We start from the raw sequence: 22,620 nt of genomic DNA, 5'->3' as shown, positions 1-22,620 counted from the left end.
TCTCCGGGATGTGCAATTGAACCTCGTTATAACGAACACTGATATAGCGAATTGTTGGCTATAACGAACTGAATATAAAATTTGGTTAGTCACGCTTTATTTCAATGACACGTTTTCTTTTATAATGAAACTGAAACCGTGAGAGCCGCGCGCGATATCGGATATAACGAAGAAATATTGAACCAGGAGGCTGAGAAGCTCGTAATTGGAAAAACCCATGTAGTCCTAAACTGCAGAAGCATAAAAGCCCTTTTGTTCGGGGACACTGTAAAACTACATCTTGCTCAGTGCTGTGAGTAGGCACCAGGCGGAGATCACATCCTTCATCAAATAAATAAGGACGCAGTCATGCTTTGTCAAGTTAGCTCTGTTCTGTTGTAATTTCACGTAATCATGTTCCAGTTCATTGAGCTCGAAATGCGGCAAGGAGAAAGGTAAGGGTTACCTTGTGTATAGTGCGTTCAAAACATCAAAGAATGTAGTTTTGTATCAAATATAGCATCAAGGAATGCAGTTTTGTATCAAGTATTTTTGCGCGAGCCAGATTGTCGATTTGTTATAGCCTACTTTTACCTTTACTGTTATAACGCGAATATCGGTTAGAACGAACTAATTTGCTGTCCCGATACTACTGCTTTATAAGGTGGTTCGGCTGTAGTGCGTGGGTCGGGTTTTGTTCGGCGCAATTCTTACTCACACCTTACGATTCTATTTCTCCTTATAATGTTTAAATGCGGGCATGTTTCCCTTGGATGCAAATGGACTGACGTTCAGATGCGCCAGCCACACGAACTCTTCCCCTTAGGTAAAAAATAAGTCGCTCTCTACTCTCCTTTTATTTGCATTGAAAGCTGTGCCCTGAACATTTGGACAGGGCTTATCTTATCACAAAAATCTGCCACTATCTCTGCTCTCCTCGAACGCTTAAAAATTTCGCTTCTCTAGTTGTTTCGAGTACTAGCCGGTTGTGTTTCTGCCGCAAAAATCGGAGTGTACTAACTTAAGAAACAGATTTTAAATGTGACCACGGATGACGTTCCGGTCACCCGTAAGAAGTGTGATGAAGTCCTGACGTTTGTGAATAAAGGATGGCGTCTGTGCGGTGCTGATATATTGCGGGGTATTAACGCAGACACTCAGTAAACCCTCCTTTCCAAGTACTCGGAACAGGAAAATAGCTTCGTTAAAACCAGTAATTCGTTAAAAGCGATGATTATTTACTTTCTTTGAACTACACTTGAGACAGTGAAGCAAGGATTGGAATAAATTAAGCGATTTTGTTGTCATCATCATCATCAATCTACGCCCACTGCAGGGCAAAGGCCTCTTCCATAAATCTCCAATTATCCCGGTCCTGTACTAACTGCGACCAATTTATACCCGCAAACTTCTTGATCTCATCTGCCCATCTAACGTTCTGCCGCCCCCTGCCACGCTTGTCTTCTCTAGCAATCCACTCTATTACCCTTAATGACCAACTGTTATCTTGCCTTCGCAGTACATTACATGCCCTGCCCACACCCAGGTCCTATTGTTAATTTCTACTAATATGTCCTTAACACGCGTTTCTTCCCTGATCCACTCCGCTCTCTTCCTATCACCTCTCTTCCTAACACCTATCATGTTCCGTTCCGTTGCTCGCTGAGTCATCCTCAATTTAAATTGAACCCTCGTAGTGATCGTCTAAGTGTCTGCCTCGCGGGTGAGTATCGGTAAGATGCAGCTGTCATACACTTTCTTCTTCAGGGTTTACTGTAGGTTTTTTTTTTTTTTTTTTTTTTTTTTTTTTTTTTTTTTCCAGAAAGCCGGCGCCCGCATCACAGGCCCCAAGCCAATTTCGTGTACGTCGCCGGCTTACCTGCAACCGACGTAACTTGCGTCGCGCAGGAGGGTACGCAGCACTCTACGTCACAAAGGGAGAAGGAAAGAGAGAAAGAGGACGCGTGGTTTATACTCAAGCCTTTTACTTTTCGTTCCAATGTACACGCTAAAAGATAGCCGCAAGGGCTGCAGCATAGATGTTATCAGTGCCCTTGCGCAAAGTAAAAAAAAAGCACAATTTGTTTGTATAATTGTTCTAACTAGTACGAAACGCAGTAAACGACATTATCTGTATAAAGAAACGAAAAAAAAACGGCTCAGGTAAAGAATGACCAATCTTAATGGCGTGTAATATAGAAAATATATAAGTCAAATAAAGTGATATTCTAATGAAAGGATGGCCTGCGACCTCGCAGCAATTCCTTTTGCGGTATTACTTTTCCAGGCGATCAGAGAATCTAAAGCGGGGTAATTCTCTCTCTATAATGGTGCCTTTAAATTTTGCAGAAAATAAGTGTTCGATATCAGCCTTTTAACGTTGAATATAAGCGCCAAACTGGGGTTTTTTTTTTTCGCCTTTAGAGTGGCTCGGAATTTCGTAACACCTAATCTGTGGTATAAACTTCGAGCAGGGAATGGGGATTGACAAGCGCTGAAGTATAGTAACGGAAGTCATAGCAGCGTTGGGTTTCTCGACTTGAAATTCTAAAGAAAAAATGTGGCATTACACAGAAGTGTTGGTGCTTGGCGTTAAATTCTGTGGCACCTCAACACCAACACACCCTAGCTTCCGCGAAATCGCCGCGAATCCAGGAAAGAGAAAGCGTTTTCAGGCATTTTGTTTTTCGAACGCCAGCACATGTGAACAGTACCGCGGCCGGCGCAATTACAATAAGCGTAGCCCGCACGTAGTAGCAAATACAAAACCCGACCACGGCGAAATGTGACGACCGAGCATCACGTTCACCGAGCGTATAAGCTGATAGCAGCAGTCTTTCGATAGTGAGCGAACGAGAGCGCAGGCGAAGGCAGGTCGGCGGGCCAGCGGGGTTCGCAGAAAAAGCCAAGCCGCCTCGCCCACCGGGACGGCACAGCTCAGCCGCCTCTCGCGGTTTCGGTATCGACCCGCCGCGGCCGCCGCCGCGCACAGAAGCCAGCAGGTCTTCAGCATTATCGTCCTCTTCTCCTCTCGGGCCGTGCCGCTCCGTTCGTAACGTCGACGTATCGACGAGGCCGCACAAAGAAAGGGAAGCGCCGGGCATAAGCGAGTCCTGTTCGCTTCCTCCGACCCCCTCCTTCCTCTAGGCGAGCTTCGCCTTCTGTACGACAGCTTTGTCCAGTGCTGCGCGCACACACCTACGCCACCAAGTCACGGACAAGTCATATCTATTCTGCTGTTCTTCGCTTCTCCCACGTTTCTCGCTTTCTCTCTGCTATTTGGACTGTATTTGATGTAGACATGCGGACATTCACGTGCGTGCACAACGTGAACACACTAACGCGCAAACACAAACACACGCTCTCTTTCTCTCACGCACGCGCGCCTACGCCGTTCAAACACGAGTCCGGAGAGAGCGGTCGCTTGGCCAGTTCGTTTTTATTGATCAAGGTTGAACGTCCTCACGGGCGTTCTTTTGGGCTTGTTGACGGCCGCCAGTGTCCGCAGATAAGGAAGCCCGCAGAGATTATTGCACTGAGGAGGCGTACATGTACTGGACTCTCCGGGCAGTAAACTGAACTGGGCGTGTTCGGGAGAAAACAGCTACCTTTAATTGAGTCGCGCCTAAGAACTCCGTTCGGGTGGGGCCTGCGGAGACAAGAAACGACGTAAACAGCGATGTCCACTCGTGTGAAGCGAACAAAGGAACTGCAGGAACGACCGCGATGGTTCCGTAAGACAGATAAGAGGCTGATGCCTTTTTCGAGGGAGAGGAACGAGAAAGAAGCGTAGATATACAGAAAATTAGTTAAGGAGTGCACATGGAATCTGCGAGGGTTTATTCGTGAAAATTATCCCCGCGCTTGGGATCTGTTCCATTCGAAAATCAGTGAGTAAATTGCGCGGCAAAAAGCGCTTTCATATGCATGGGCTGCGTAGCATACCGGCTGGGATAAATTTCAGGCTTAGCCACGCCACGAACCATGTTCATGACTGGCTGTTCACGCCCGCCGCGTTGGCTCAGTGGCTAAAGCGTTGTGATGCTCAGACTAAGGACGCGGGTTCGATTCCGCCGCGGTGGTTGCTTGCCTGAGTGAGTGAGTGAGTGAGTGAGTGAGTGAGTGAGTGAGTGAGTGAGTGAGTGAGTGAGTGAGTGAGTGGGTGGGTGGAGGTTCTTGCAACTGTTGACTCAGGGCAGGCGCTTATGTTGTGTCACAGGAGAGAGCCTTTGGGTTGACGCTCACTCCTCCCAGGCACCAGAAGAAAAAGCGGAGACATTTCACATTTGGTCACATTTCAGAAAATTTCATAGAACTATCGACTCGACAGATAATATTTTCCTCAACCCCACTCAAGGCTCTCAAAATAAGAGGAAACGGCTCTCCGTCGCATCCAAGCGAATACCTTCGTCCATCCAGTTCGCACGTCACTGTGCAGGGGTGCACCCTTTACAGGCCGCTTGCTTCGTTGTACTGCAGTCATTTCTGTGACGGATATAACGTCAGTGAAATCTTTGTGTATCCGGGAATAAAACACTTTCGTGTTAAAAAACCCGTATTTCGATATTCAACAGTGCTGTGAGTAGACTCAGTATTTTTGCGCTGAGTGGACCTTGCGTTTACGGTTATTGTGTCGATGAATCTCGCATGGCTATGTTCAGTCTCACAATTCATTTCGTTTATTAGCTGATACAGCGAACGCAACCAGCAGTCTACGAGCCTGTTACGTACCGTCTAAGCGGGCAGAAACAGATAGACACGGTAGGCGTTGGTGCGATGGACAGGTCAAATTTTTAATACAGAAGAAAACCCTGAAGCAAACATAAGCACCTTAAAACAACACACAACCGAAATAACAAAGAGCTAATAACTAGAAGGCAACAAGCAAACGGAATTACCAAAACCCCGTTTGCTAATTACATTTCGAACTCTAGAGCACAGCTAATATAAAATGACTACAGTCCTCTTGCAATGGTCCTTATTGACCGGCCTAGCTGCGTCGTTGACTCGTCGTTGCCGTCACGGCGTAACTGTAACGCAGTTGCGCTCGTACTCGTTGAATCGTGATGAAGGCGTACCGCTGATGCTGTCGTTCTTGAGGTCTGAGCTCGCTGACCATTCCCGTCTTAGCGGTGCAACAGTGGAGGCACCGCCTGGTTCCGGAAGCTTCGCCTTCGTGGGGGCCGTCGATCCGCGTCTGATGGTGCGACGGCGCTACGGAAAGGTACTCGCCCGGCGCTGCTGGGGCCGCCAAAACGGAGGTTTTGCGGTGCATCGATGAGGATGGGACCGGTGCGCCGTCGTTCCGTTCCCGCCCAGGCTTGGGTTGCGGCGTTGGTGTACAGGCAGCGTCACCCCTGGCTTGCTCGTCCCATACCGTGCCATCTCCTCCTGGCGCTCCGTTCTTGTTCTCTGCTCCGCCTCCTTCAACTCTTGGCTTAAGTCTTCTATGTCGACGAGGCATTACTTAATTGGACGTTCGTCGTGCCGTCGACACGTCCATCCTCTATTTGGTGCTGTGGTTGCTCATATTTGCGGGTCGCTCTGCTATTGGGCCGTTTGTAGGCGCGAAACTCGACTGAACCGTCTTCGTATTCTTCTAATGGCCTTCGTTTCTACTCATGACTCGTCAAAGAACCGAACTTCGCGAAAGCATTGAATAGGCCAGTGAGCGAGAATGCCGGCGTCGGCGGCGTCTATAGCAGCGTATGGCTTCTAAACCTACGTGACATAGCCGCGTCCATAGATCGTACTTTGCATTAGCAAGCCACAAAGGCCCATTCTGCTGGGCAACGCCTGGGCATGCGCGGAGCCACGTTTAAAGAGCAGAGTGCGATGGGGCTGCGGCCGCCATTTGGCACCCAACGGTAGCGGCACGTCACTAAACACGCGCCTCACTGGCCTCCCCCAGCGGCGCCACAGTCCCCAGGCCGTTCTGCGCGGCTTAGGGCCCGTTCACACTTGCGACGAAGGCGAGTGAAAGTGACTATCGTTTTTGTCGAATGGTGGGGACCAATTTTTGTCGCCGCGCGACAAAGCGACAGAATTCCCGTCGCTTTCGCTTGCTTCGTCGCAAGTGTGAACGGGTCTTTAAAATTCTCAGCAATATGATTCCGGTTTGTAGCCAGCATGCTAACGTGCATTGCAACATTCTAGAACATTACTCGCAGCGTGAAACTCCAAGGAAACTCACTGGCGTTCAATTGGACGTTAAAGTTTTCGCGATTATAACGCACAAGGAATGCTTAGACGTCCGCACATATTTTTAGTCCACTGAAAATTAGAGAGGCCGTTTATCTCGCGAGTTCGAACACGCAATAGCACTTTGTAAATTCCAGTTCTGCGGCTTGCGCAAATATCTCGTGTCGTGCATTGGCGCGGAACAGGCTCCGAACACCGAGTTCATGAAAGAAAAAAGTACAGGCTTAAAATCATTTCCGCCGAAATAAAAGTATATCATTTATTTGCCCTGAGGACAAAGAAACGGCATTGAAGCTTTGTCTCCGAACTAAGTATATATCGAATATCATTAAAAGGAACCTTTCAAAATACAAAAGGGCAAACGTTTGTCCCGCTTTAAAGGCACAAAAAGTGGAAGCGAAGTGCGTTAAAGGAAGATAACAGGCAGACAGAATAGTGCTGAGCTTCAGGAGAGCTAACAGTTCGGTGGAAAGAAGGGGGATGTCCCAATCGAAGATGGCCGTTGTTGAAAACGCAGCGACGCTGTTCTCTGCCTGTTCTTCTGAGCGGTCGGATCGATCGGCTCACCCGTCGCGCCGGCAGTCTCTAATCAGGAGCACGGACGTGCTTCTCGGATATGGCCCCAGCGTAGCAGGAAACTGCGCGCTGATAGAAACAACACCACGCGATAAGATAGCAGTGCAGCTAAAGCGCAAGCCTTATGTAAGCATGCCGAGCAGTTCGCCAGACACGCCCAGTTCCAGCCGCTGGATGTTTTTGTTTATTTCTAGCTTTTTTGGCCTTTGACACAGAAAACAAAACCCAAATGAAAACGCGGGTTTTATTTCCCAGAAGACAGATAAATGGTTACCGTACTTACCCGATTCTAACGCGCCCCCGATTCTAACGCGCACCCGATTTTCCTGGCAAAAAAACCAAGAAAACGTGCACCTCCGATTGTAACGCGCACGGTACTTTATAACCCAGATAAACGAATGTGGGAGAAATGGGCGATTTATTTCCTGAAGTAATCTCACTCATCTCACTCCTCGTCGCTTTCCGCTGACCACAACATCTCGTCCTCTGTACCGCCAAGAGCGTTCGCGATGCCACACTTTTGAACGAACGTTCAAACATGGTCGATGGGATCATGGCCCACGCCTCGCACGCCCACCCCGCAAGCTTCTCCACAGCCGCACGCTTCAGCCGACCGCTCGTTTTGAACGCGTGGGAGCCGCTGCTGCCATTGCTGTTATCAAGTGCGCAAGTGGAACGATTTGACGATTTGTGTGAACGCCGATGGAAAACCATAGGCGCTTATGCTTCCTCCGTTCGAAAAATTGTTGCTAAACATGGAGGAAGTCTTCCTCCATGTTGCTAAAGGCGTTGGCGCCATCTTGAGATGGCGATGGGTGGGACGAAATTTCCGCTGTTTCGGCAGTTTCGGTTTCGTATCCGATTCTAACGCGCATGCGATTTTTCGGCCTGTTTTTCCGGAAAAAAGGTGCGCGTTAGAATCGGGTAATTACGGTAGTTAGTATGTCGAAGGCAGGAGACTTCAGGAATAAGGAGGTCCAAACTACGACCTTACCAATAAAGGTTGCCTTCGCCTGATTTTACGAGAGACAAAACGTCACGCAAGTATTGCGCAATAACAACGGGGAGACCGCAGTTACTGAAACAAATTGTGCGCTGGACCTCGTCAGTGCGTTACCTTTTCTCCTTCAGTGAAAGCGTTGCTCATTCAGCCAAGCTGTGTGAACCGTACCCGGGAGGCTTCTTAAAAGTTATTCTTTCGAACGGCGATTTCGGAAACTCGTCCTATTTTGGTAACGTTAATAGTAGTCTCTGTCGTACCTGCGGCGTCGTGGTTGTTTTTGTGAGAGTTTTTGTTTTGTTTTCGTGGTTGTTTTGTGAGGTGAGAGTTTTTGTGTAAGGTCGTTGAGGTGTTTGGCGTGAACTGTTGGTAAAAAGCGCTGTCAGGTGCACTAGCCCCGACGTAACCGCCTGCGAAACTTACAGCGCCAATAAGCAGGACAATGCCTGTTGGCCATCACACTTTGGGATTTTTTGTTGAGTTCCTTGCATTTAAACGGGATGTTATCTAGGTGGTTGTTAATTCCGCACTCGGGTAGCGGCCACCCGGTGTCGCTGGTTTTCAATATACGTACGCACGCAAAGAACGAAATTAAGGATAATATTAGCTTACGTTGCCTTCTTGAATGAGGGCGCACCTTTCACTACGAACGCTACCATACATATACCAGTTTTATACCAGCCGAGTAAATATAAACAAGTGATGTCCCCCACACTTTAGGAGAAATCTTCAATAAACGCATATCACGATTTCTGCAATCACGCATGCGGCCCTCACTGCGATCTGTGACGTGGCACCCACCTCTAATGTTTGCGAGGTGTTATTTACCGCTACGGCGACTTGCGGGGTAGGAGGAAAGCGAAGCTCTCTCGAAGCACTTCGAACCTTCGTATCAGACTTGCGGGATACTATGTTCAGAGGTGCTAGCTATTCTGTGTGACCGATACCGGCACCGCAGTGAATTTAAATTCGTGCATCGCATTTAAGGCTAATTTTGAGTCGAAAGAGAATGTTTTCTAGTGTTTGTTGAAACGTATAAGCGTTGGATGTGGTTGCCCCAGCACCGGTCTCATACTGCATTTTAGCAGGAAACGGGTGCAATGTACCTTTGACAGGAAACGGGTGCAATGTACGTTTTAAACTTTCCCTTACGCCGTAGGGCAATCTCTCCGATTGTCCGATTCGAAGAACTTCGAGTTTTTCTGTAATTTAATGTGCCATCTCCCACATTGATAGTATACGTGCAGGAAATTTATTTATATGTCCACTCGCTAAACGGTTTTAATTCCCTACATTGTATCCGTTTTATCCCCTAAACTACTCTCAAACTAGCACGCACACACGCACGCACGCTCCGCTCACTCACTCACTCACTCACTCACTCACTCACTCACTCACTCACTCACTCACTCACTCACTCACACACTCGTTTCCTCCCTCCCCTCCCGCTTTCCCTCCCTCCCTCTATCTCTCACTCACTCGCACACTCACTCACTCACCCACTCGTTCCCCCCTCTCCCCCTCACTTACTCACAAACCCACTCCCTCCCTCTCTTCCTCCCTCCCTCTCTTCCTCTTTCCCTCCTTCCCTCACTCACTCACTCACTCACTCACACACTCGTTTCCTCCCTCCCCTCCCTACCGCTTTCCCTCCCTCCCTCTATCTCTCACTCACTCGCACACTCACTCACTCACCCACTCGTTCCCTCCCTCTCCCCCTCACTTACTCACAAACCCACTCCCTCCCTCCCTCTCTTCCTCTTTCCCTCCTTCCCTCACTCACTCACTCACTCACTCACTCGTTCCCTCCCTCCATCGTTCCCTCCCTCCCTCCCTCCCTTCCTCACTCACTCACTCACTCACTCACTCACTCACTCACTCACTCACTCACGTAGCTGCAGCAGTTTTTTTTTTCATGATACTGATTGCATATGAAGGCGTGTCGCCTCCTGCGACCCACAATGCTGCGCACAACATTCTGCGAAAACAGGAGCACTGCTCTGAGAAGAGAGGGTCGCTCTCACACGCAGCCATCCACGTCAGAAGCAGTGCGCTCGCAAACACACGCACTCACAGCGCAGAAAGTGGCAGCGTTGACTTAACTGAAAGGGCCGCATGCGGCGAACGTCAGCCTCGCTCCCCGGATAATGTGCGCACACATACGGCTTGTTTGCCGATCCCATCAGTCAGGGTGCGTTCGCGCGGCGGCGCCGACGAAATGAGATGAGAGACAAGAGACCCGAGCGATAGTTGGGACGCCTCTCAATTCTTTTGTTCGGCTCGCCCCTTTTCTTTCCCTTGTTGTCTCTAACCGCCGGGATACGCGCGAATTCCGGGATGGTGGCATGCCGCTTTTTTTGAGGCCGCACGCGAGGCGAATTGTGCGGGGCGCCATCGTATTTGCGGTGATTGTCGGAACGCTGAGCGCGGCTCGTAATCAGCGCGCTGCGGGGTGATTGGGCTCGCGATGCGTCTCTCACTCGTCGGCTTCGCTTGTTGGACCTCCACACGAATTGGCTTATTTTTGGCTTTCATTTCTTCAGGTTGGTTTTTAGCGGCGTAACACTTAGGAACGCGGGCTGTCAGCGTCTCCTGTCGTCGCGGTCATCGTCTCATGTAGTCACGGTACTAAAACACCGGGACACTCGCTTTCCAACGCCTGGCGCCTATTAAACGCTTCGTGTTTCAAAGACACGATACTTTTACAGCAAAGTTAGATACCTCTACACCCCCTCCCCCAACGGTTTCATTTCCGTTGGCAAAATCGCCAAGGCGCCAAGAATACACTTATACATTGCATGCTTCGCTCCTCCTCAGGTTTCACGTTAGTGGAGATGGCCCGTTTTTTTTTTTTTATCGTGTATAAACGCCGCATGTATTACTTACAAGTTATCGAGCATTTGCGGTGTCCAGGCTCGAATAATGCTTCCAAGGCGTGATGGTGAAAGTGAGACCAATATATTGATTGGAAGGTTTAACGCACCCAAACTACACCTGCGCTATGACGTGCGCCGTAGTGAAGGACTCAGGACTAATCTCGACAACGTAAAAGAGAAAACAACACGGTCGGAGACACGGCGAAAAAAATTAACGAAGAAGTTTACTCACGCATCGGCAATGGGACTTGCCTTCATCAGAGTACAGTTACATCACATTACTTCCATAAACACGTAAAGTTCATATATACTTTACGGAAAACTGTGAGAAAGAAAAAAAAAGACGTTCCGGAAATGCCGAGTATGTCAATCCCGCTATGCACGTGGGACGACAAGATAGCAAGGGGAGAACGAGGGTGAAAAAAAGTTGGTTTGAAAACGCCGGTGTCCTAACTAAGACACGCACCTGCATTTTCAAGTCAGCGTTTTTGTTTTGTTTTAGGAAGTTTATATGAGAAAGTTTATTTTAGGATGTTTTTATTTTACATTAGGAAGGTGTGAGTTATTTCAGGAAGCAAACGTTTCTTACGCAAACTGTGTGGAAACTACGTACAATACTTCGATGAGCTTGTGTCTTTGCGGAATCCGCGAGAACCCATCGCAATATTGCTGTTTGCAATGTCACATCTCGCTCCGGCCTCTTACCGCGACGAGTTCGAACACCGGATTTCACTTGCGTGTACCGCAGCGTAAAGAGAAATTCAGCCAGCGAAGCAAACTTTGTAGTGTTGCCGAAAAGTTCACGGTTCGACGACGAAGGATGAAGCGTTTCCCGAATCTCGTATTCTAAGAAAACCAAAATCTAAGCAGTGGTGACAAAGCGGACAGTGGCCGTTCGTCGACAAGCCTCAGATATTTGCAAGTGAAGCAAGGTTTCGCACCGTCGAAGGCTAACTTCGGACGGTTTTTTAGGCGAGCGCAAGGAAAATGTATGCCGGCTTTTTGCATTGCGGGATGACTTATGGAAAATGGAACGAGCACCACAACATTTGAACTTTTGTTCAAGAAGCACAAGAAAGCGTGGTAGCGCGCCCTTTACTATGTCCTGCTTCTTCCCCTATGTTTTCAAGCAAAACGGGCGTAAAGTTCGGTCAAACCCTTTCATATAAACTTCACGTGAACCCTTTAACTGTTCCGGCGTTGACAGCCAAGCTTCTATTCGATGCTTTAACTCGGAAACTCGTCGCTCGGAGAACCGCTGTCTTGGCATTGACCAACACGCAGCTCAGTAGGGTCTATACAAGGACGCGGCTAGCGTGCGCACTTTTAGTTTAAATGCCGAAGCATTCTTTCCCGAGCACCCCATAGCACCAACCGCGTAACGTCTTAGAGCTGCACACAAATGTAGACTTGGCGAAGAAACAAATTATTTGTTACAATGCCGTAAATGGAGATAATCTGTCGGATGAATGAAAAAAAAAAAAAAAAACAACGCGAGAAACAGGAACAACGTGAACTACGCGACACGGTGCTCCCACAAAACATTAGATGGAATACCTATTTAGCGCCATTTCGCCACCTGAGGACCCTTTATAGATGCGGTGCTTGTGGAAATCATGTCAAATTAATAAATACATGTAGATACTTATGGACTAGGTAGAATGGTGACGTTTTGTTCGCGACACCGGTATGATGGTTTAAATTAAACTGAACACGTCATAGGGAATTTTTTGTCGTTCTTGTTCATAGAATACGACTAAATAGATGTAACTTTAAACGATCTACAGGTCTTTTTCTCTTTTCTGTTATCATTTAAAGGTCGTACTGCCGCGATCATTGTCTACCCAGAGACTTCATTATGCACAGCACACCATGCCTACACGTTTTATAACGCGCGCATTATGAAACCAGCGAACACACGCTTCCTCTACCTAATATGCCTCCCCTGACAACCTCCTATCGTTACCTAGTACGCTCCAACGACCCCGCGTGGAGCGTACTACAAAGGGCAGACACGAACAAACAAAAGCACGCGCCGCCGGATGGAAGGGTTCGGGTCGCGTGGCCCCGGGGTCTGGAAGGATCGCGCGGCATTGCGTTACCTCGCCGCCCGTTTTGGACGGACCCCGCGGGTGCGTGGTCGATACCGGCCGGCTAAAGATATCTTTTCCGGATGACAAATTTGCGAAAGGGGATGCTGCCAGCCCCTCTCATCCCTTGCCGATACCCACCCGAGGCGTCCCAGCACATAAACACGAGCCCCTCTTCGCGCGACAGAAGTCCCGAGCAGTTTTTTTCCTTCTTGTTGCGATGGGCGTGCGAGTGCGAGAGAAGTGGGTTACGGTGGTGCGAGGGGGGAGGGAGGGTAAGGAGGAAAAAGGATGAAGGAGAGGAGAAGGAAGATGCTGCCACGCGGGAAAGGATTTGTTGCCAGCTGGGAAGAAAAATGACCCTAGCGGGTGGAGAAAACGCGCCGAGTTTGGCGTTTTTGTTGCGCTACTGCTCGTGCGCCCAGCACACGGGCCCAACACCGCATTCGCGACGATGATGTGCCCATTGCCCGCCGTCGTGATCGCTCGTTTTATCTCCGCTCTTCCGCCACGATGGCGTTGTTAGGCGGGAGCTTTTGTGCCCACGGGCCCTTATTACGTGTCAGCGGTGGATGGGATTCCGGCAGCTTAGTATCCTCAGTGTCGTCATTGTCGACGGGGGATAGACCCAGAAGCTAACACTGCTCCAGTCCCTATCGTCGTTGTTCTTAAGTCCCGAATAGGTCAGAAGCTAGACGGGCCGTTTGCAGCGTACGCTGTTAGTGGGAAGGTATCGGCTTCAGCATCATCGGTTTCACGGCGCGGTGATCGTACAAATATTGAGGCTGGAACCTGACGCCGATAATGACAACACATGTCGTAGACTTTCATTTTTGTCGCTGCGGTTAACCTAAATTTGAGTTAACATGATCTTATTTGAATTGTATCTATTGGGTCAAACAGCAGACGGCGTTGTGTTGTATGTATTGGCTGATAATAGGCCACACAAATAGGTTACACGGCACAACATCAAGAAAGAAAAAAAACCTAAAAAGTTTTACCACTGGCGGGAAAAGCTATACCAACTGGAATTTCCGGCATCAGATAAATTATACAAATAAAAATATACACGGCAAGTTCATTGCCAGTATGAAAGTTCGTTCGCAGTGTTACTAGGAACACATTAGACTCTAGTTAAACGAAATTCGTTTAAACAAAACATCAGTGTAAATAGTAGCGAAGAAAAAGGTCTGATTGGATTCGTAGCAATGGCTTAGACTATCGGAACGGCTTTTAAATTCTTAAGCACGTAACAATTGGCCGCATAAGAAAGATTTGTTAATTAGAAGCCTAGTACTTCCATGTTTTTTTTTTTTTTATAAGACCCCTTACACAAGCCCTGATAAAATGCTGTTCCAGCAATGTACTCATTTATAGTAGATAAACTTACTTGAGAGTGCTTTGGTGTAAAACTCTGTTTAGGGATTCATGGGGTCTTAAAAGGGTTTGCAATATAAGGCCGCGGGACATTCGTACTTAACATAAACTACTTATATTGCTCCTAAAAACTCTTTCCCGCAAGGCGGTGTCTACATTAGCCGTCCGGAGGTACTGTAAGCCCTCCGCTAAAGCGACGTCCACCGGTGTTTAGATGGAAAAATGCCGCGTCTGGCATTACTTCGCCCTTCATTAACGTAACGTAACGTAAAGTAAGAAGAAGAAATGGGCGTGGGCAGAGCATGTAATGCGAAGACAACATAACCGTTGGTCATTAAGAGCAACGGAGTGGATCTCTAGAGAAGGCAAGCGTGGCAGGGGGCGGCAGAAAGTTAGGTGGGAAGATGAGATCAGTAAGTTTGCGGGGATAAATTGGTCGCAATAATTGGAGATTTACTGGAGAGGCCTTTGCCCAGCAGTGGGCGTAGCCATGATGATGATGAACGTTGACTATCATAACATAGCTTGACGAACAGAAAAAAAATCATTTTAATTTCTGAAAACTAACATAAGCCATAAAAATTATAATTAGAAATAAAAAAAAGAGCATAAAGGTGGCAAGAGCAGGACTCAGAACCACGGCCCGTAGTAGCAGGAAGCTAAGACAGAACCTCTTCACCACAACGGCAGACCCTCTGGCCTGTGTCAGCACAGTCTTAAAAGTTCGAATGTCGTCGGATGGCACTTTAACCATGGCTGTAGCGCTGAGCTGGAGTGCCGTCGGACGGAACGGCACTCTAGCGCTTCCGCAATGCACTGTTGTAAAGTAGTGAAGCCGACGTTGAAGAAGTTCAGCGTTTTTCAGGGCGGTTTCCGCTCTTATTAGGCCATTCCTTTTTGAGGATTTCTGTAATTTTCTTGTCTACTTCGCTCACACGGCACAAAGCCCTAACTTATAAAAAAAATTCCGCGGACACTAGAAATAGCGCTGTTTAACGAGTGCAGCCTCAAATTTAGCAGCAAAAACTATTGTATTTCATATTATTCGTCATTTGCAAGACCCGTGAGTTGCTTGCACCCGCTTGTTATTAAATGTTCAGGCGCACAAAGGAACTTAAAGCGGCGGCTATTCAAACACTGAAATCACAAAAACGCTTCACATGTTCTCGTCGAAGCTACCCAGATGTCTAAAGGGGTGTCGTGATTCTTTTGTCGATGTTTTCAACCCGAAAGGTGTCTCCGAGCGCATTTTTTATTGAATACATTACGCGTAAATTGAAAATGTGCTTTTTCTGTGACTCAAGCGTTCGTGATGCAGCGCCAATTTTTCGTCTAACCAGAAGAAATAAGAACTCTCCCTTCTAAAGAGGTAACAATAAAATTGAGCACGAATGGATGTGTCCGTGGCCGCTTCAAAAGTGCGGTGTGATATGAAGTTCCGGTCAGTTGAAGTTCCAGAAGTTCTATGAAGTTCCAGAGCGTGAAACGCGGTTTAAAATGTGCTCGAAGCTAGTAAGTTGAAGATAAAAAATTTTGTCGAGGCAGTTCAACGAATAAAGACTAAAATGATAAGGCTTCGTATTCAGGAGGAGACCTCTGTCTAGAATGTAGTGAGTTCGGAGGGCAACAAGTAACAGAATAAAACGTCCACCATCGGGATTGAATTTAGAGATCCAAAGCTTCTCTTAGGAGCCAAGAGAATTCCCCCAGAAACCGCAGCCTCGTGTAAAAATGGATTTGCGCGTTTGGCTGAAGGAAGCAGCTGGTAACAGGAACGAAATTAAATATTGCCCACGAGTCCGTTTAAGAGGAGTCAGCGATTTCAAGATTTTAGGACACCCGAGCACACTTACGTAAATGTGCCCTCTCTGACAGAGTGAGAACACGAAATGTTTTAAAGACGATAGTCTTGGGCTACTTAAACGCAGAAATTTTGGTCTGTCTGTCTGTCTGTGACTGGATTCAGCCACCCGGCCAAAGTGAAACACAAGCTACGCAATAGTCCTATATACCCACAGCCAAATGTAAACGTCTAAGTCCGGTTTTATAGTTTATACTTGTCAACATTGTTGAACAAGAACAAGACATTACGCAAATATGAGGCAGAAGATTAATACATGCGTGATATTTGCAGTGTTCCTTTATTAAAAAAATCATGGATGCTTGGTTTTTGCGATAGCAAATAAAGTAATACATCAACTGCAGAAAATCGTCGCCTGCTGTTGGCCGCGCTATCTGGCGGCATTTCAGAAAAATCGAACGGCAACAGCAACAAAAGGTTCCACTAGAAAGGTCCCGCGTTCCGCTTAGAACGCTCGTGGAGTAGGCCGAAGTGGTTCTATAAACGTTGTAGTAGGGTGCCTCGGTTCACGTGCGTCTCCACCGTGCGGCAGCGCTGGCATTGAGTCACCCTACTTGGAGCAGTGGGACGCGGTAAATTTAAATTTACTTGAGCAAATATCTAGCGTGTTATAGGAACGAAGCGGGAGAGGAACAGCGCGAGAGGTGAGCGGGAAAGAGAAGGGAGGCATTTATTTGGCGGGAGCGCCAGTCGACTATCGTCTTCCGTTGACATTTGCAACGAAAAGAGCAGATACGCGGCCATTTTTTTCTTTGCCCTTTGAAACTTGCGTTCATTTTTTTTTAAATTAAAGCTAGCTTAGTTAAGAGACCGTTAGGTGTCTTGGTTCTTACCGAAGCAGCGTTTCTGGGCCGTCAGCTTCAGCCACATCACTCGCAACTTTCGAGGGTGCTGTTTATGCGGAAATTGCATAGAAAGTGACTTGATGTGAAATTTTCATGCAGGTGTGCTCAAATATCACGCGCACATCCGATAGTTACAGAGACAAACAAAAAAAAAAAAACGTAAACTTTGACTTGAGCTTATCGGACGCTCGAAAGTATTGCCTGCCTATAGGAAGCTATGCAGCAGTGACTACTATGAGAGCTGCTAGGGGGCTTTAAATAACTTGTTTTGTTGTTTGAAAGTTTGTCGTGCTGCAGAATAGTGATTTAAACATTTCATGTAAAAAGTTCGTCCAAAGCGACGTCAATTTTTCCCTGCATAGAATCGAAATCAAGCCAGTTACTATTGCTTCCTGTTTACCAAGTATTACGTTCAAGTGAGTTGGGGCTAGCAAAATACTACCGTGTTCCTAGCAATACGCCTCGCAATTATGGAGGAGTGAAACGAAACATTTGTAACACGTCCGCTCCCGAGATTTCACGAGCCCCACGGAGCTGCAACTGCTACCTCTGCAACTAAGAACACATACAGAATTTCAGAGCCATGGGGCCAGCGAGCAAAATTTCAAGAATAGGGACAGAGATGACAAAAAAAATAAATAAAGGAAAAGAAGCAAAGTGGAGCGGCTCAGATGAAGCGATCGATGCGGTGCCGCCGTCGAGTCGTTCCCGCGAGTCCCCAATTAGCAGCTGCACGACCACGCTTCTCCGCCGTGCTTTGTATTCTGCGAATCTTTTTTCATTGTCTGTGGCTCGGAACACAATGAGTCCCGGGTAGTGTGTACGCGGCGAGTCTTAATTACGGCGAACTCAGAAGACGCCACCCCCGTTCTCGTGTTTAACAATACGCCGGAAAGCCGCATTCAAAAGGCGGAGGAAACGCAGGCTCCGCGCGCCCTATTGTCTTTAAATTTCCCGCGGGTGGAAACTGAAGAGCGGATACGAACACCTGATAAAGCGATGAGGTATCCGGGCGAAAGAAAGGCAAACGCCAGGCTCATTGTATATCCACTCTGAACTAACTAATTTTTCTAGACGGTGCCAATTCAATTAACTTTTACGTGCGGAGGTGGAGGGGAGGAGAGAGGGATAACAGCGCGAACTCAACCACGTATAACTAACCGTAAAACGGCCTGCGAAGTTTCGCCACCACGCGTAATTTTATCTGGCTGCTCAACTGGGCCGGAAAGAAGTTTAAATTCCCCGCCATAAAATGTCGTCGAGTTCCTTGAGACTCTTGTAACTTTGTTCGCTGCAGAACCTCGTCAAAGCGTATACACGCCGGAGATGTACGTCAGCACGAAAGGTGTTCACGCCGAATACCCGACTATATACAGTGCCGTTAAACCCAACGCGGTTACGTTCGTTATCGCGACGCTATCAGAGACATCCCGGTTTCTAGGCTTTCTGGACTTTACATGCTGCGCGATTATAATTTTTGGACGGTAAGTAGCCTATATATCGACACTGCGCCATCTTTTTATTAGAATAAATTTGGCAAAAATCAATCTAACAACTGAAATACACGAAACCAGAATAAAGGCAATGTGAAAATAAAGTAAATTCAAAAGTAAATATGAAAATAAGTACGCCAAGCTTCCTGCTATATGTGAAAAACTTAAGAAAAGAATACGCGGCACAATTCGGTGCCAGACGTAGTTTCTGCTTTTTTAGCAAAGATTGAATGCTTCTAAGGAAGAGATGGGATCAAACGACTTCAATTGTATTTTATATCTGCTGCCCTGCTTGGTAGTTTTGGAGGGAAGAGGGAGGGTGATTAGGAACGGGTGACGTTGTGGTTTTTAACACTACGCACTCGACTCAGTGACACAACAACTCCTGACTTATCAGCTCTAGCACAAATGTTGTGTTGCTAATTTTAAGCAGCATGTTAACATCGACGTTAAACGTATTTGCTATTTTGAATGCCATGAGAGATATCACTAAGATAGAGAATTAGGTACGGAGCTATCATTAGCCCACTACGCTTTCTTTTTTTTTTCCTTTAGCGGTTTTATTTGCAGTTTCAGCTATTGAAAACCTGTTGTGATGCGGGAACAAGCGCGTAATCAGAAAAACCTGCGTGTTTTAGACGTCGAACCCGATACCGAACTCTGAAGACCATATTGTTTTCACAAGACTTTGTTAGTGCACAAAAAAAGCGTGGTAACGGCGACTCAGGATTTTACAACTTCGGAATGACCCGAAGGATAGCTAAGCAAGGTCTTTTTTTGATCGGGGGCGAAGGCCCCCGTCAAACACGGACATATAGTCTCTCGAAAAATGAGGGGCAGCTTCGAAAATTGACTTATTCATCCCACGGCACCTTCACGCGTACATGCCAAGTTCTGTCCTCTTTATCGACAACGCTTCTGATTATCAACCATCCCATGCCTAAAGTCAAGAAGAGTGCAAGGACATAAAAACCTTTCATGCTAAAGCTAAGTTCACTAGGTAACGTGTTCGCCAACAATCCGTTTTCCAGAAATGTCGCGCAGATTTATGATGAAACTATGCCGCTTCGACTCAACTGTTGTCAGCTTATGTCATGGCATGTCAGGCGTGCCCGGTTCCAGCGGAAAATTAACCCGTATTTACGCCCGTACATGTTTGTACGTTCGTCACGAAGTCCTCTAATCTCAACTTTCTTCCGCCCGGCATACCTTCCGCATACCTTCCGCCCAGCATACCCGGCAAAATACCGGCGTATTTTAAAAGACGCTTACACAGCGAATCATACAAAACGATGTGAAAGGGTATACGTGAAAAAGTTCTGGGGAAAAAACGGAAACAGCCGAGTGGCGCTAAGATTTCAGCAACCGTGAGTGAGAAAAGAGCGTCTCCAGTGAGATTATGAAAGAAGACGTTCATAGTTTGCTTGATTCCGTTGCGTTTCGAAGAGTCCGTTGGCCGGCCGACAAGTCGGGTTAGCGTCAGTTTTGGATTCACCCGCGCGCCGTGCGCGGCAAAATCAGCGGCGCTCCGTCTTGCGCCGATCGAAGAAACTGGCCACAGATGAAATCAAAAGGAACATGCGCAAAAGCGGACACGTACACGCGTGAGAAAGGGGAAAAAAAGATCGAACAATTTACAATAAGAAGCGCTCGAAGAACCTAAGGAAAAAAGAACGCGGCGTCTGTCCAATTTCAACATCGCCGGAGGAGAAAGAAAATGCGCAGGCGTAAATTGGCGAGAAATGGAAGAAACATACGTCATGTCTCGCATCGTTCGACACTGTCTTTCCCAGGCGTGCGAAAATATGGAGAAAACATCTCTTCGTTCTCACCCTTCGTTGGTCTTTTCTGTTCCTGGGGCTATACTTTTTCTTTTCACATGCTGCACAACTTCGATTCACATTCTTCTTTCCATTCTTCGTTCGTTTTGTTCTCTCCGTGTTTATTTTTCATCTTTTTTTCAGGCACGCAGTTTCTGTCTATTCTACTGATTATTATTTCTTCACTCTCGCAACGCGACCTGGTAGGGTTGTGGCATTTTTCTGTGTGTCTTGCGTGGGCTGCTGCCTCGTTGTTTTTTATTTCTTCGCCTACTCTCTTTCCCTGCCTTCCCATTTCATCCGGTTCACGGGGGCGTTGCCATGGAGATTTATCGAAATTGTTCCCCGTCGTCCGACGTTGGGCTCTCGTCTGATCTCGAGGCCCAATCGACGCAGCCGGGGGAAGTGGAGCGTGCGCGTGCCACATCTACGTATTTCGAAGAACCCACGGGGAAAGATGGGCTCAGGGGGCCGAAAAAGGAAGTGGAACTCCGATAGCGCCGTGGATACCCTATTCGATAAGCTTGTTTGAGGCTTTGTGTGAGGGAGTTTCGTTTCATCCGGCTCGTATGGCTGCTCTCTGAGAGGGAAATATGAAAGCATGGGTAATAGGGAACAGATGTGGCGAAAGACTTCACAGAAGGGAAAAGGAAGGAATTTTCCGAAAGGAAATAATAAAGAAAGTGGTAGGTAAAAAGATGGTCCTTGGCATGGCCCGTACTGAACTACGTTTGTGTGACGCCCCGCACACTTCGAATAGCGATGTGTACGCATGTTGGCTTCGAGGCTACGCTGACATCTCTTGCGCAATTGTTTAGCGTATGGTCAACGCTTGTAAGAACGGTTGTCGACTGTGTCAGCTGGCTTAAGCGAAAGTCCACAAATAAAAAAGAATGCCAGTTTTCCACGTACTTGACATTTACAGAATCGAACCAAAGTAATCCCGGAACAAAGCTCAGAAACGTGTGCGCCGCTTGAGATAAGCAGCGTAAAAAGTAAATAAAATAAAACACATTTTAGTTGACCCCGTTAAGAACAAAAAGGAAACCAAAAGCGGCAACCCGTTTCCCACCATTCCACACCCTACCCGTGGAGGAAAAGACAAAAGCATAAAAGTACAGGAGTCACAGTCACTTCAACAAGGAATGAGCCCAAATGTCTATAAGATGGAACAGGGACGAAAAATTTATATTAGCTAAGCATTAGCTGACAACCGTGCAGTTGTAAAACATCTCCACTAACGTGAAACCTGGGGGGCGGGGGGGGGGGGGCAAAGCGTGCAGTGTATAAGTGTATTCTTGGCGCCGTGGAGTTTTTGCCAACGGAGATGAAAACGTTTGGGGTAGAAGTATACAGCTTTGCTGTATAAGTTTCTGATAGTTGAAGCACGAAGCTCTCTAGCACGAGGCGTAAATGAGTGTCCAGGTGTTTTTTAATACACGTTACGCAGCGCTCCAGTGCGAGGCGTAAACGAGTGTCCCGGTGTTTTCAAACACGAAAGTGTTTTATTCCCGGATACACGAAGATTTCGCTGACGTCATTTCCGTCACGGAAATGACTCCAGTACAACGAAGCAAGCGGCCTGTAAAGGGTGCACCCCTGCACACAGGGCGTTTTTGCGGGGAAGCAACCTTTAGTACTAAAGAGTAACCAAAAAAAGAGGCAAGGCAGATTGAAACGAATAAATGGAGGGAAAAAATGGAAGCTAAAACGTCGTTAGAAATGTAGAGGGCTGAGAAGATGAACATCAGAAAGGAAAATTTCTACGATAATTCCCAGGGCAGTGCTTTGCTTTTTGAGGCTAGAGCAGGTTGCCTGCGAACTAAGAGTTTTGTGGGGAAGTATTCACAAAATGATGGGGTATGCGTGGTCTGCGGAAAAGAAACAGAAACTATGCGGCACATCGTGTTAGAATGTGAGGGTATCCATCCAAATCTACATGAAGGGAATATTGGGCTTTCAGAAGCCCTAGGATTTAAGGGTATCACAGAGGAAGTTACCTTCAAGGCTGTCGAGGGGACGAAAAGATTAGAATGCTGGTGGACGAAATGCAGAGAGGGGAATATTGCCTAGGACAGTTACCACCTGTAACAGGAAAAAAAAAGTATTTTGTGCCTAATAAGCTTTTTGTGCCTGCCCTAAGCAGCGCTAGTATTGAACCAAAAGTGTAAAACATATGTATATTAGTCCTTTTTGGTAAGATGACATGTCATCACCCCGATACAAAGGGGAAACCAATAGAAATCACCAATCATCATCATCAGTACGTTATGCTTAGGGTTGTTCGTTTTCAGGTTTTATATTTTAACACGAAAGTGTTTTATGCCGCGATAACCCAAGATTTCACTGACGTCGTATCTATCACGGAAATGATGCCACTACACCTTTCCCGAAGTGACCCGCCAGCAGGATGTCGCTCGCCAAGCACACCCACAAGATATCCGCCGACCCGCAAATCATGCTCAGCTGCAGGTTTCGCCGCACATTTCATTTCCATGTTTT

General features: G+C 47.2%; 1 protein-coding gene and 1 long non-coding RNA gene across 5 annotated transcripts in view; one reads left to right on the top strand and one right to left on the bottom strand.

The window, feature by feature from the left end:
- LOC144152980 (uncharacterized) overlaps window positions 1–2,298 on the top strand; it is a 99,416-nt gene extending 97,118 nt beyond the window's left edge. Inside the window, exon 4 of one of the 2 annotated variants that reach the window (XR_013319262.1) lies at window positions 1,802–2,298. This is a non-coding gene — a long non-coding RNA (uncharacterized LOC144152980). The remainder of the gene's footprint in view (window positions 1–1,801) is intronic. The other variant, XR_013319260.1, reaches the window with a different exon arrangement.
- LOC144152979 (cubilin-like) overlaps window positions 1–22,620 on the bottom strand; it is a 276,959-nt gene that overhangs the window by 86,730 nt on the left and 167,609 nt on the right. Inside the window, exon 2 of one of the 3 annotated variants that reach the window (XM_077684593.1) lies at window positions 1,859–1,903. The exons of the other annotated variants lie outside the window; for them this stretch is intronic. The gene's annotated coding sequence lies outside the window, so the exon portion shown is untranslated. The remainder of the gene's footprint in view (window positions 1–1,858; window positions 1,904–22,620) is intronic. 3 annotated transcript variants of the gene reach the window in all.

Source organism: Haemaphysalis longicornis, unplaced genomic scaffold (assembly GCF_048455015.1).
Source record: "Haemaphysalis longicornis isolate Haplotype H1 unplaced genomic scaffold, Haemaphysalis longicornis Haplotype H1 scaffold_9, whole genome shotgun sequence".
Lineage (NCBI taxonomy): Eukaryota > Metazoa > Arthropoda > Arachnida > Ixodida > Ixodidae > Haemaphysalis > Haemaphysalis longicornis.
The sequence above is the reverse complement of the archived record's forward strand: the minus strand, read 5'-3'. Positions and strand labels throughout refer to the sequence as shown.